We start from the raw sequence: 13,324 nt of genomic DNA, 5'->3' as shown, positions 1-13,324 counted from the left end.
CAGGCTGAATAAAGTCAAATCAACAAAATATTTGTCAACTAAATATTTTTTTAATTGGCGCCGTGGATCTTGGCGCCGAGATATGGAAATTGCCAATTTCTAGGTTGTTTTAAGTATTTCTAGTAGCATTAAATGTAAAAATGGCCAAAACGGTATCTCTGGTGTGAAAACAGTTACTCTACAAGGCACCATGCTACACATTCCCACAAAACAAATGTTGCATTCAGTTGTATATATTGACATTATCAAGCGTAAAGCCACTGAGAGTCGCTATGCTAAAATGTGTTTACAGCAAAACAAAAGTGATTATAATTACAAAAATATAGGCAAAGAAGTAAGGATCACAGGTGCTCCATCCAGGCTCTATTATATTCATTCATGCGCTAAAACAGGGGAATTCATTGCCACAGAACATCGCTAGTATCGGAACAACGTCGATGAAGGCGTGTAGGTTCACCATTACCTGGTAGGGACTGCAATTTTTCTTGCATAAAAACAACAGGTATTATTTACAGCATCGCAATGACATTAGTTTCTGCGTCAGTAGGTTATTTCTTAGAACATTAGATTTTTCATTGGGTTAAAATCCATCCTCACATGTACATAAATAACAAAGGATTGTATCTAATCAGTTAATCAACATCCTATTGCAGTATTACTTATACCAATTTTAAACTCTTCAATCAATCTATTCTAACAGATAAGCAGGCAAGCAGCAGTCGAGTTTTTTGAACAGATAAGCAGCAAATATAAGGTCACGTAGGCCACAAAAATTGGGTAATGACTCAATGGACTTCACAGCTGACTGATGTTGGTCCATTTCAAGATAGGCCTGCCCCAGATTCCTATAAGCAAAACCTAACCCAAAGTGCCGTGGTCCAAAGCAATTCTTCAACTTATCAACCGCTCTCTCCAGATAAGGAACAGACTCATCAGCTTTTTGAGTATGCAGGAGGAGCCACCCCATCCTTGCTGAGATGCTGCCTTCAATGTGATGCATCTCCTTGGCGCTCTCAAGAATTGCAAGCGTTTTCTTCATCAAGCTCAAAGACATGTCAAGCGAGCTCAAAGGCATTTCAAACTGTGTCATCGATTCATACAACATTGATATCTCAGCATATGCCTCAGCAAAACGACCAGGGTCAATGGAATCCTTTGCGTCGATGATCCCCCGGGCAATCTCCAAGCACCGCTTCGGAGATCAATATCTTTGCCATTGTGACATATGCCAGTGCACGCTCCTCGCTCTCCCTGTCTGCCCGCTGCATCGCCCTCTTAATGTCATTCATCGCCTCCTCTGATCTCCCCAACAAGATACGGATATTAGCCCCATCAGTTTCGGCCTGGGAAAGCTCGACATTCAATCCCAATCGCTCATATACCATCCTTGCAAGCTCAATTTGCTCAAGAGCCTCTGCATGGCGACCCAACCCAGTATAGATAGACATGAGAAGTCGCCGGAGCTTAGCCACTTCTGCCGAGTCCTCACCGAACTGCCCCTCCGCAATGCCCAACGCTTTGGAACACAATGGTAGCGCCTTGTCAAAGTCGAGCACGCCCGCATAGGCATCGGTGACATCCCTGTAGGCGTCCCGAGTGCCGGCCCTAAGGTAGGCCATGAGGTGCGACGACCGAGGATCCAAACGAAGGAGGGGCTCAAGCCCAGGTATATAAATCCACAGGTTTTATAGTTCATTAGACATTAACAAACTAATAAGAAGAGGGACATAAAACTGGCTAGACGGTCCAAAAAAGACAACATTGACATTTCTTTTTTAGTTTCATTTCCCCACGGCCCTCGGGTAGAGAGGAGGCGAGGAGTCACGCCGCACACAATACACTTTGATCGTGAGTTCGGGATGTGCGCCTTACACGCGCGGAGCTGGCGAGCCGCGCCGCCGCGAAGAGCTAGACTACCGGAGACACGGACATGGCGCACGAGGACGGCGACCAGGCAGGGCTCCACGACGACGACATCTTGATTCTTTGCTTCTTATGAATTGCGATCACCGATTAGTTGTTTAGGCTCAAAGTATTTTTTTCTTTTTATTTTTAATCCAAATTAATTATTTGTATAGTATTTCAGACTTCTAGTACTTTGTACCCATATAGTCATATTTTTCTTCTAATTTACATGTTAGAATTTTAGAATGTTACCTAAGAAACATTTATCATGGGTGAGAAAAGAAAACGAATATATTATTTTTTTAATCTACATTATTCCTCGATAATTATCATACATCTAGAAATATATTCCTTAATCTATATTGTTCCTCGATAATTATCAGACATGTTAAATTAAAAATATGTTATTGAATTTGTTTTCATTTTACAAGTGAAATTAGTGCCTATATATTATAAGATTTTATACATGGTCAAGAGGGGCCGTTACGACGAGATCGCCAGAGGGCCCTTAAAATCCTAGGACCGGCACTCCCCAAGCTCCACGCTCCCTCCCTCCAGATACTGGAGCTTCAGGTCCAGCGCGCGCTGGAGATCACCCACCGCACCCCACCGATGCCCCATGGCCGTCTTGGCGCGCCCCAGCTGCTCGTACACGGCGGCGCCGACAGCCGCCACCTGCTTAGACTGTCTCCGACAATACCACCTAAACCCAAAATAGGTGCTGCACAGTGTTTTCGGTAGCAAAAAAACGAGCTCCAACGGAGCACCCAAACAAAGAACGCATTTTGCGTACCAGCCACATCGAAAGGCAAAAAAGCGTCTCGCCAGGGAGACGACGCAAATGTCCGACGCTGTTGTGGTGGGTCTGCGGCGAGGCGGTGGTGGTGGCCGCGGAGGCGCAGAGCACCGCGGCGTTCTAGCTGTAGGGGTAGGGCGACCAGGGGAGGCGGGGCAGGTCCGTGCGGCGGCCCGTGGCGGGGGTCCCAGACAGCGAGCTCGCAGTCCGCTGGTGCGTCGCGGCCGGAGTCTCGGCGCAGGAGTACGCGACCATGGTGGGCGTCGAGCGCAGAGCAGAGAGAAAGAGGCGCGCCGGCAGAGCAGCAGCGCTCGGCGTCGGCCTGCTGAACAGCGGAGGGCGCAGAGGGAGAAGAGCAGAGGGGAAGAGACAGAGCAGAGGGGCGATGGCGATGGCCTTGGCCCAGGCGAGGAAGGCGAGGGGCGGGGCTCCTGGTGACGCTCGGCTCCGGCGCGGTGAGCGGCGGGCCTCCATCTCCGAGCGGCGCGACGGCCTTGGGACGGTGGCGCAAGGTATCGGCGGTCAGCTCGCCGGCGGTTGGAGGGCTCCTGGGCGGCAGCCATCGGACAGAGGAGGAAGGAAGCGCGGGAGCGCGCGGCGGCGCGGGCAACGCGGCGGCGTGGGCGGGCGGGGCCAGTGTGGGCTCGGCGTCGAGCGAGGTCGTGGACGACGCCATTCGTCGCTCCATGGTCGTCGATGGGCGCGATGCAGCCCTCTTGGCTGTTGGAGAAGGCAAGTTTTGCGTCCGTGACCTTTCCCCTGTGCCGTGACCCAAACAATAGAATAGGTGCCGCGTTTAGGTTGGGCAACTGGGGTTTGTGAATATTTTTTTAAATAAAAGACTGAAAAATAAATAATTCGGGCGACGAGATGGCTGCGCGCGCGGGGAACGGGGCCGGCAGGCATGTGCTGGCGAGGTGGGTGGGGAACTGGGGATCCGTGGGCGGGCGCACCGGCGCGTGCAGGCGTGCACAGGATCCCACACTGTTCACCCGTGTACACGAAACCGGCCCAGAATTCTAGCGATGGATCCAAGGGGGTACTCCTCCATCCGGCCCCCAATAAAAATTAACGGGGCAGCAGTAGCAATACGACGGTATTCTACTTCTAGAGCCTATTTTTATGGAGTACTCTTTGGCAGGGCTCCACTTCACTTCGGTTTCTACCTTTCAAACACCGTAAATGTAGGGCAAGCAATGAGAGGATCTATTTTTTTTCTTTATAAAGATGAATTAGGTTTCAGTTTCACCCGCTTCTACTCCAGCGCACGAACACTGTAAATATATAAGCCGACTTGCACACTGCCAAAGAGAGCTTTTATAATTGCCTTGTCGGCTTCTGAGGAGAGGGGACGAGGGGCTCGTAATAAGCCACGTCACCCTGTCAGCTAGCTAGCGTGCAACTCGTTTGTCACCTACTGCGTGCGTGCTATATTGGCGCCGTTCCGCTGGTAAGGAAACCAATTCACTGTTCATGAATGGTTTTCACTGTTCATACTCTTTCAAATTCCTTCAGATTCATTTAAATTCCTCTGAATTTCTCCTGGTGAACAGGGCAATTCCGGTTTGGCGTGCCAGTAATAATTTAATCTTGAGTTTCTGGGTCAGACTGTTTGGCAGCTAGTAGCAGCTTGAAGAAGATGGCCAGTTTTATATTCAGTCGTAGTAGCCCGTTCGCTAGGCTGCAATGTCCCCTGACTAATTTGTTATAAGGCCTTGTTTAGATTACCTCCAAATTCCAAGTTTTTTCACTCTCTCTCCATCACATCAATTTTTAGCCGCTTGCATGGAGCATTAAATGTAGGTAAAAAAATAACTAATTACACAGTTTAGTTGGAAATCACGAGATGAATCTTTTGAGCCTAGTTGGTCCACAATTAGACAATATTTGCCAAATAAGACAAAAGTGGTACTATTCATCAGGTTCAGAAAACTTACGATCTAATCAAGGCCTAAGAAAAAATACTGTTCATTCAGTTAATAAGTACGATTCAGGGCGTGCCAGCAGAGTTCAGCTCGCGAGATCCGAGTTCAGATGCCCTCCGAGCTCCGGTTTCTGGTGGCCTCGACGGTGAGCCCACGATTGAGTCTGGCCCTGGATCCACCTCATCGTCTGTCCCTCCCTCGTAATGGTTCAGCCCATTGGACTCCCTCTTAACGGTTCCTTTGCTCGTTAGAGACTGGAAAGCGATGGCCCATTCCTTTTGGTTTCTGGCAAATTAGCCTAGCCCAATTGTTTTCTGCAGCTTTAACTGAGCCCACGGTTTCAACTATCCTCTGGGCCTGTGAGAATTGCCTGAGACTGATCCTTTTCCCGCTTCTCTGTTGTCTGTATACCCTCCAACAACATTATATCTAAAAAAATAAGATACGGTATTGCCAGGCACGTCTCTAGCTAGAATGCGTTAAAACTTCACTTTTTTTATCACATTTTGTTCTAAGTGGGAGAAACCCTTTTCTCTGTAAAAAGTACAAAAATATGGTAGCTTTTTCCACTTTAAGTGCAGTTTAGATGTCTCCTGTTCCGGTGTTTGGCAACTCTGTACAAAATTTGGTATAGCTTAATTAGTTCTTAATTAGTTTGTTGTTTTATGACGTAATGATCAAACTACGCTCTATCTACTTCTTGCTTTTATACTTTGAACACCAATTCCATACATTTGTAATCAATCACTAGGGTACCGTCCTAGCGATGATAAAATTTGATTTGTTTGATATATACATTCCCACACTGCTTTGAAATATATGATGTTTAAGATAAAACTAAACTAGTTAAGTAACGTTCTTGGCGGTATGTTTGCTGAGTGTACGCTAGACGTAAACGTTGTCTAAGGCAGTAGTGCATGCTGACCTGTTTTGTTCGTTTCGGCAACCCAACCCAACCCAATGCATCAGGAGCTTAGGGTGCAAAAACAAGAAGGACATTGTTTTGTTCTTCGCTTAGGTATCTAGATATAAAGTATGTCTAGATACATAGCAAAATCTATGTATTAAAAAAGTCAAAGTGACTTGTAATTTAAAAGAGAAGGGAGTACTAAATATGGTATTTTTAAGCACGTGTAGCTAGAATAAGTTTAAAATGTCACTTTTTATTACTTTTGTTCTAAGTAAGCAGGAGAAAACTTTTCTTTGTAAAAAAGTATAAAATATGGTATTTGAGATATTTTTTCACTTTATGTGTGGAGTTTTTTTTGAAAGGAGCAGGAGGGGCTTGAGCCCCTACCAAAATTGAATTAAAATAAAAGCAAAGTTCAGTACACAAGGTGTGCAGTTTATATGTCTCCTATTCTGGTTTAAGGCAACTACTCTGCACAAAGTTTGGTATTGCTTAATTAGTTTGGTAGTTTTACGACGTAATAATCAAATTGTGCTCTGTTTATTCCTTGCTTTTATACTTTGAACAACAAATCTATACATTTGTAATCAATCACTAGGGCTTGCTAGGTACCGTCCTAGCTAGCGATAAAATTTAGTTTGTTTGACATATATATTCCCACACTGCATTGAAATATATGATGTTTAAGATAAAACTAAACTAACTAAGAACGTTCTTGGCGGTATGTTGCTGAGTGTACCCTAGACGTAAACCTGTTTTGTTCTTGGCGGTAACGTTCTAAGGCCGGTAGTGCGTGCTAACCTGTTTTGTTCTTTTCGGCAACCCAACCCAACCCAATTAATGCAGTAGGGTGTTGAGTCAAGTGACATCACACGCACGCTCTTTCTCTTTCACGCACGGCCATCAACTATTTGTCCCGTGTCAACTGTCATTTTGTTTGATGGATCGGACATTATTCTTTGGACTCTCATCTTTGTCGACCTTCACTTGATCTCTTCTGCAGACCAACCATTTGCTCTGTTGTTTATTTTTATATAATATAAATAATAACCTTTTGGACCGCTTGATGAAGCCATCATCCAGCCACTAGAAAAAAAAAATGCAACAGCTAGCTAACACGGTAGAGTTAAAATAAATCTACCAATGCAACATGCTCCGATCCATCAGAGATTAAATATATAATCTATGTCGACAGCTACTAGTTAGCTAGCACAAACCATTCTTTGAACCAAGAAAGGTACTTACTTAATTAGTACTAGAAACTTAACACTACGCAGTTTTGTAGCTAGCACAAACCTTAATTTCTTAATTCGAACCAAGAAGCTACCTAGTAGAGAAACGACCTTTGATCTACTTTGAAATTTGGCTTTAGTCCCGGTATTTTTCGCGCTCGGGACTAGAAAAACCTTTAGTCCCGGTTGGTAGCTCCAACCGGGGCTAAAGATCCCTGCCCAACGGCTAAAAGTGCGAGAATCTTTAGTCCCGGTTTGAGACACGAACCCGAACTAAAGGTACCTTTAGTCCCGGTTTGTGTCTAAAACCCGGACTAAAGGTGTCTTCAAACTAAATTTAAAAGGAAAGAGTATCTTATCTAAGTAAGATGTGTGGTGGTAGGTGAGATGGTAACACGTGCAAGAGCTGAAGTGGGAGGTCGTAGGTTCGAATCTCCACAGCTCCAACTTTTTTTTACCTAATAAACACCTTTAGTCCCGATTGGAGGAACCGGAACTAAAAATTAAGACCTAAAAATTAAGACATTTAGTCTCGATTTCATAGTCCCAGTTTCAAAACCGGGATTACATGGAGGTTGAGAACCGGAACTGCGAGTCGTTTTTCTACTAGTGTAGCTAGTACTAAATGCTTAACGCTATGGAGTACTCCCTCTATAAAAAAAATGCAATTATGGTATCGTGCCAGTTAATTGAGAGTAGGTTTAACCAAATTTATAGTAAATAACATTAACATTTATGTCTTTAAATAAAATTTATTATAAAAATATATTCTATAAATAATCTTATGTACTTATTTTGTATAAAAAATGTTTATACTTTTTTATATAAATTTTAGTCAAAGTTTAGATCGATTGACTTCCTCAAAATACTGAGAAATACATTTTTTTTTACAAAGGTAGGAGTTTTCTCGATTTGTATGAAAAGATCTTCTGTCGGAATACACGGGGCTATCTGGCCATGCCGGATGGAATTTTTTTTTTTGAAAGTATATTCGTACGGATGCCGACGACGTCGCTGTTATTTCGTTCGAAACGAATTGTTGTATCGCGTGCATAGGCAGTAATCATCCTGTCTATCTACCGTCCTACGTCACCGACAAGCGAGTAGTACAAGGCAGCTGTAGCGAAGTACATAGCTGGGTAGGCAACGTCACGGGCTAATGGTCAAGAAGGCAAGAACGCGAGGGAAATGGTAAATCATGTGGTTTAGCTAGCTAGCAGCCACAACTGTCCACTTGCTTGTTGGCCCCATCCATATACTTATATATCTCAGGTCCTTCTTCAAATGAGTCATCATCATCAGTATGCAATATAGGAACATTTACGTCAACATCTGTGACAAGGATGTGTGAGTACAATATATGCATGCATCTTTTCTAAGTCCAAATATATATGCTCTTCTTTTGGGTGAAAAAAAAAAGAAAAGGAACCTTTTTCGAGTACGACAGCAGAGACATATATGTACTGTGTGTATGAATAATTTTTGGATGTGAAATATGTATTGGATGATGCAAAAAGCTAGAACAATTTCCTTTACTGAAAAAATATATGAAGATTAAGATTTACCATGAATTAATTTTAGGATGATGTACCCAATTTGCTTAATGAAATGAAACAGATTAATTGCACCTGGTAAAAAGAAATTGACATCTCTTTTACAAAAATATTGGCTAGTCCATCCATCCGTTCTTTACACATGCTAGAATCCTGAGATAATAAGCATTAGTAGTTCTTGTTTAATACCTAGAACCAATTAAATTAGTTATCCGTATAGTGTGCTCACCTTTTTGTTCATCTAACATATAGATATTATGTGATTTGTATCTGGTCATGATAAATTTATCTATGTATATATATATATTCCTTCTATATCGATATCTTTTCTTCCTATGTATGGAATCTCCATGTGTTTCAATATACATTTAGTTGAAACCTTAACTTATGGTGGCTCTTATTGCAACCCATGTCTCATAATGTCATAAAACTATATTTTGGCTTTCAAGATTTGATCTTATTTTGTGCCATAATTATTTTATCGTCAAGTTAAGTTGAAACTAATATGCTTGTTATTGTATCTTTTATTCAAACTCCCATTTTTTATTTTATTGAAAATAAGGATTTTTTGTCGTAGACACGGACAATCATTTATGGTTGCATCATGGTGCCTAAAATCAGCGTTAGTGATTGAAGTGGGATCTAGGAGAGACTAACAGTGGTAACCTCAAGAGAATATTAATCTTTGAGCATAATAACCATTTTTCAATCAAAATGAATATTACAGACCATGGACGTCATAGTCCCGTTTTTAGTCTTCAGTAAACTTCTGAGCTCAGCATGTTGAACCATCTTATCAAACAATTATAGTGTAGTAGTATTTTTATTAATAAAATAATTGTGCTTACAAATATGGTACCAATATAGATATGTCATAATGTTTCAGTTACGTTCAGGGTTCAGGGAGGCGATTTGAAGGGGGGCAACCCCCACCCTCCCCTAGTACAATACTGATTGATTTTTTCAAAAAAAAAATCAACCATATTTTTTCACTGAAGTTGTATTGTTGTGTATATTAATACTTATAGAAGTGGGCAGCTAGAGTACGTGTAATTTATGGTTATCTAAACTTTTTATATTTGCAACGTTGCTGTCTGGCATACCCAAAGCAAGGAAATTAGCGTCCACGCTGACTTCCCCGGATGGCTCGAGACGTATTAAAAGGTCTCGCCCGACATTAAGGTCGCGTGCTCCGTCTCGCCCGACCCCTTGGGTTCGTGCTCCGTCTCGTCCGATCCTAAGGCTACGGGCTCCGTCTCGCCCGACCCCAAGGACGCGGGCTCCGGCTCGCCCGACCTCGAGGACGCAGGTTCTGTCTCGTCCGATGGGGATCCATACCGCCACTAACCACTCCAGGTCCAAGCGTATGGGCCTGGGTCAAAACTCTGACACCAGGAAAGAGGCTGGCACGCCTCGATATAACCCGTGGCCATGACGGGCCATACTAGGCGATTCACATCAAGAATAGTATTGGGCGTGCCGGTACTGTTCTGCCTAATCCTCGTACGGACGCTGAAAGGCGCGTTAGTTCACTACGACGTCCACCGGGATGGAGTGGAACGCCATGATCGGCAGATGACACCTGCGTCTGGCGCTAGTGACGAACAGGGCCGCGACATGGAGCTGTCCCTATTGACATCAACCGGATAGGTGGGACCCACATGAAGGAGAAAAAGGACTCGACAACCTTGGAAGCTTTCTTCTCTCTCTGGTCATTCTTCTTTTTCTCCTCTATAACCCGTGCTTTCTCTTCGCCTATAAAAGAGGAAGCAGGGCACCCCATGAAGGGAGAGGAAGAAGACACACAAGATCAAGAAAACACAAGAGCACGACACGAGCGCACGACTGAGTGGCAATCGAGCTCTCAACACCTGTTCACTCCTTCCACTAGAGACTTGGGATCCTTTCTCTCTCTCGCCTGTTTGTAACCCCTACTGCAAATCAAGTGCCGTTAACACGAGCAGCAGCAAACTAGACGTAGGGACATTTCGCCCGAACCAGTATAAACCTTTGTGTCCTCCGAGCACACCATCCGAGTCAGACGCACAAATACAAATTTACTCATCAGTGGTACGAAAACACTGACAGTTGACGTGCTAGGTAGGGGATTTTTGCATGTCTCGACGTCCCCATCAGGCCTCAGATGGCTAGTCACGGTGTTAGTTGGATCCTGGGCGTGCACGTGCGCTTTGGGAACCTAGACTTCATCATTACGACAGAGGGAGAGTTGGCACAGGTTTTCGCCGCCGTCCAACCTCTCCGCTCCGCTGGCCTCAACGCGATCGCCGAGGCGCTTGAGGAGCTGCAGCTGCACGCACCGGAGGCCTGCACCCCTCGGGAGCGACTAGCTCCTCGACTTCGATTACGAAAGGCTAGAGCGCCAGCTCAGAACCCTCCTAGGACCCCGACCATCCCGAGAGGACCTAGGACGCCTCACCTTCTCATTCGCTAACGTCATGATGCATCTTGCTGGAGGAGGGCCGCTCTCCCTAGAATACCTCATCCAAAGTGCCCCGACAATGCTCCCATTCGATATACGCAATGCCATAGAGATAGTTGGCCATCTTGTGGCGCAACGCACGCCCCTATCCCCTACGAACGACGAGTTTATGGAGATGACCAAATACATCATGGAATCTTTCCATGACCTTCTAGCGGGAGAATCAGAGTCACCCTCCCACTCTGACTCTAGCATGGGGAGCCATCACCCCTCGCGAGAATGTTTCATGGCAGGTACCACCGAGGGATACATCAAAAGCATCCATGAGAGAGGGGCTACCCCAACAGATGACCTCGACAGCGAGGTTGAGGGGGACACAGGGGCCCCACCTCGCCTATGGGTAGAGCAGCTGAGGGCACGACACCAAGAGCTCAAAGAAGCATGACTCCAGCTTGAGCAGGAACGCACGGAGCTCGAGCGAGAGATCAAGCGCCACGGAGACAATGGGCGTGCACTTGTCGTGGCCTATGATGTGAACTGGAGGATCATCGAGGACGATGAAGCCCTCCCACACTTCACCCGGGCAAGCCAGAACATTGCTGCCATGGCGGCCTTGCTCTGAGGGCTTCTAAGGCCCGTGACGCTCGAGGATCATCAGGCCCATCGCGAGATTCGCACACTACTTGAGCGTGTAGTGATGCAGCAAGCCGAGAGCTCGCTATCCCAATGACGTGAGCTTGGTGCCAGCCAGGGCGCGCCCTCAGAGTGACCCGATAGAGATGTGTTAGTCCACCAGGCACAGCAAGGCGGCAGGCCACGCACCGTGATCCCGGTGCATGAGTGTCTCAGCCTCTACTATGACACGCGCAACACACGAGATGCCCGTAGGCGTGCCCACGACGACAAGAGAGAGGAGGCTAGCCACGGCTACCACCCTCATCGTGGCGGACGCTACAACAATGGCGAGGACCAAAGCCCGAGCCCCGACTTGCCAGGACCTTAGGCTTTTGGCCGACACATCCTCAACGTCGTCTTCCCACCACGGTACCGATCGTTGACCAACATCTTGAAATACTCTGGGGAGACAAACACTAGACTATGGCTCGAGGATTATCAGTTTGCTTACCAAGCCGATGGAGAGGATAGTGACAATTTCATTATCTGCAACCTTCCATTGTTCCTGGTCGATTCGGCGCGAATATGGTTGGAACACCTTCTGCCCAACCGAATCCAAAGTTGGGCAGACCTTCGTGGGTACATTCGGTGCTTCTTCTGGTAGTGCAACGAGCTGCCTGATGTCACCGACTTCCTCTGAACCAACAGAGACATCTTTGCGTGGAAACCCTTAGACATACCAGGCATTCTGAGAGAAGTCACCGAGCACGCCTTGAAGATCAGGCCAGGCTCCAAGCTGGTGAAGCAGCGCCTATGTTGCTTCGATGAGGAGAAACACAGGGCCATCGGCGAGGAGATTGCGAAGCTTTTGGCGGCCGGGTTTATTAAGAAAGTATACCACCCTGAGTGGTTAGTCAATTTTGTTTTTGTGCAAAAAAAGAGTGGGAAATAAAGAATGTGTGTTGACTACACTGGTCTCAACAAAGCGTGTCCAAATGATCCATTCCCTTTGCCACGCATAGACCAAGTAGTCGACTCGACCTCAGGGTGCAAAACCCTTTGGTTCCTTGCTGCGTACACTAAGTACCATCGAATCATGATGAAAGAGTCCGACCAGCTCATGACATCTTTCATCACCCCGTTCGGGTCGTTCTGTTACATCACAATGCCGTTTGGTCTAAAAAACGCGGGGGCTACATATCAGCATTGTATGCTCAAGTGTTTTGGTGACCTCATCGAGCAAACTGTTGAGGCATACAGTAGACGACATCATGGTCAAGTCCAAATGGGCTAACCAGGTCATAGCCGACCTAGAGGAGACCTTTGTGAAACTCTGAGCAAACGACATTAAACTCAACCTCAAGAAATGTGTTTTTAGGGGTCCTAAGGGGTATGCTGCTGGGTTTTATCGTCTTCGAGCGCAGCATCGAAGCCAACCCTAGAGAAGATCTCAGCCATCATAAGGATGGGACTGATCCAGAACATAAAGGGGGTACAACGAGTTATAGGGTGCCTCGCTGCGCTCAGCCGCTTTATCTCATGCCTCAGCGAACTGAGGTTTCCCCCTCTATCGGCTTCTAAAGAAGGTCAACCACTTCAAATGGACGCCTGAGGCTAAGGAGGCACTTGACAAGGTCAAGTAGCTCTTGACAAAGGCCCTGATCCTGGTCCCCCAACCAATAGGGAACCACTTCTGCTCTATGTTGTGGCCACCACGCAAGTGGTCAACGCCGCCCTAGTGGTAGAGCAAGAAGAAGAGGGACACACCCTCAAAGTGCAGCATCCTATGTACTTCATTAGCGAGGTCTTGTCTGATTCCAAGACTCACTACTTCCCAAATACAGAAACTCCTATACGTCGTCATTATCACCAAAAGGAAGTTGCGTCACTACTTCAAGTCACATCTGGTGATGATTGTGATGTCCTTCCCTCTCGGTGAGGTCGTCCA

At 45.9% G+C, this 13,324-nt stretch overlaps 1 pseudogene; it reads right to left on the bottom strand.

The window, feature by feature from the left end:
- Nucleotides 1–688: 688 nt before the first annotated feature.
- On the bottom strand, nucleotides 689–3,377 carry LOC136460152 (protein KINESIN LIGHT CHAIN-RELATED 1-like; annotated as a pseudogene).
- Between the last annotated feature and the right edge of the window lie 9,947 nt (nucleotides 3,378–13,324).

Source organism: Miscanthus floridulus, chromosome 6 (assembly GCF_019320115.1).
Source record: "Miscanthus floridulus cultivar M001 chromosome 6, ASM1932011v1, whole genome shotgun sequence".
Taxonomy (NCBI): Eukaryota; Viridiplantae; Streptophyta; class Magnoliopsida; order Poales; family Poaceae; genus Miscanthus; species Miscanthus floridulus.
The sequence above is the reverse complement of the archived record's forward strand: the minus strand, read 5'-3'. Positions and strand labels throughout refer to the sequence as shown.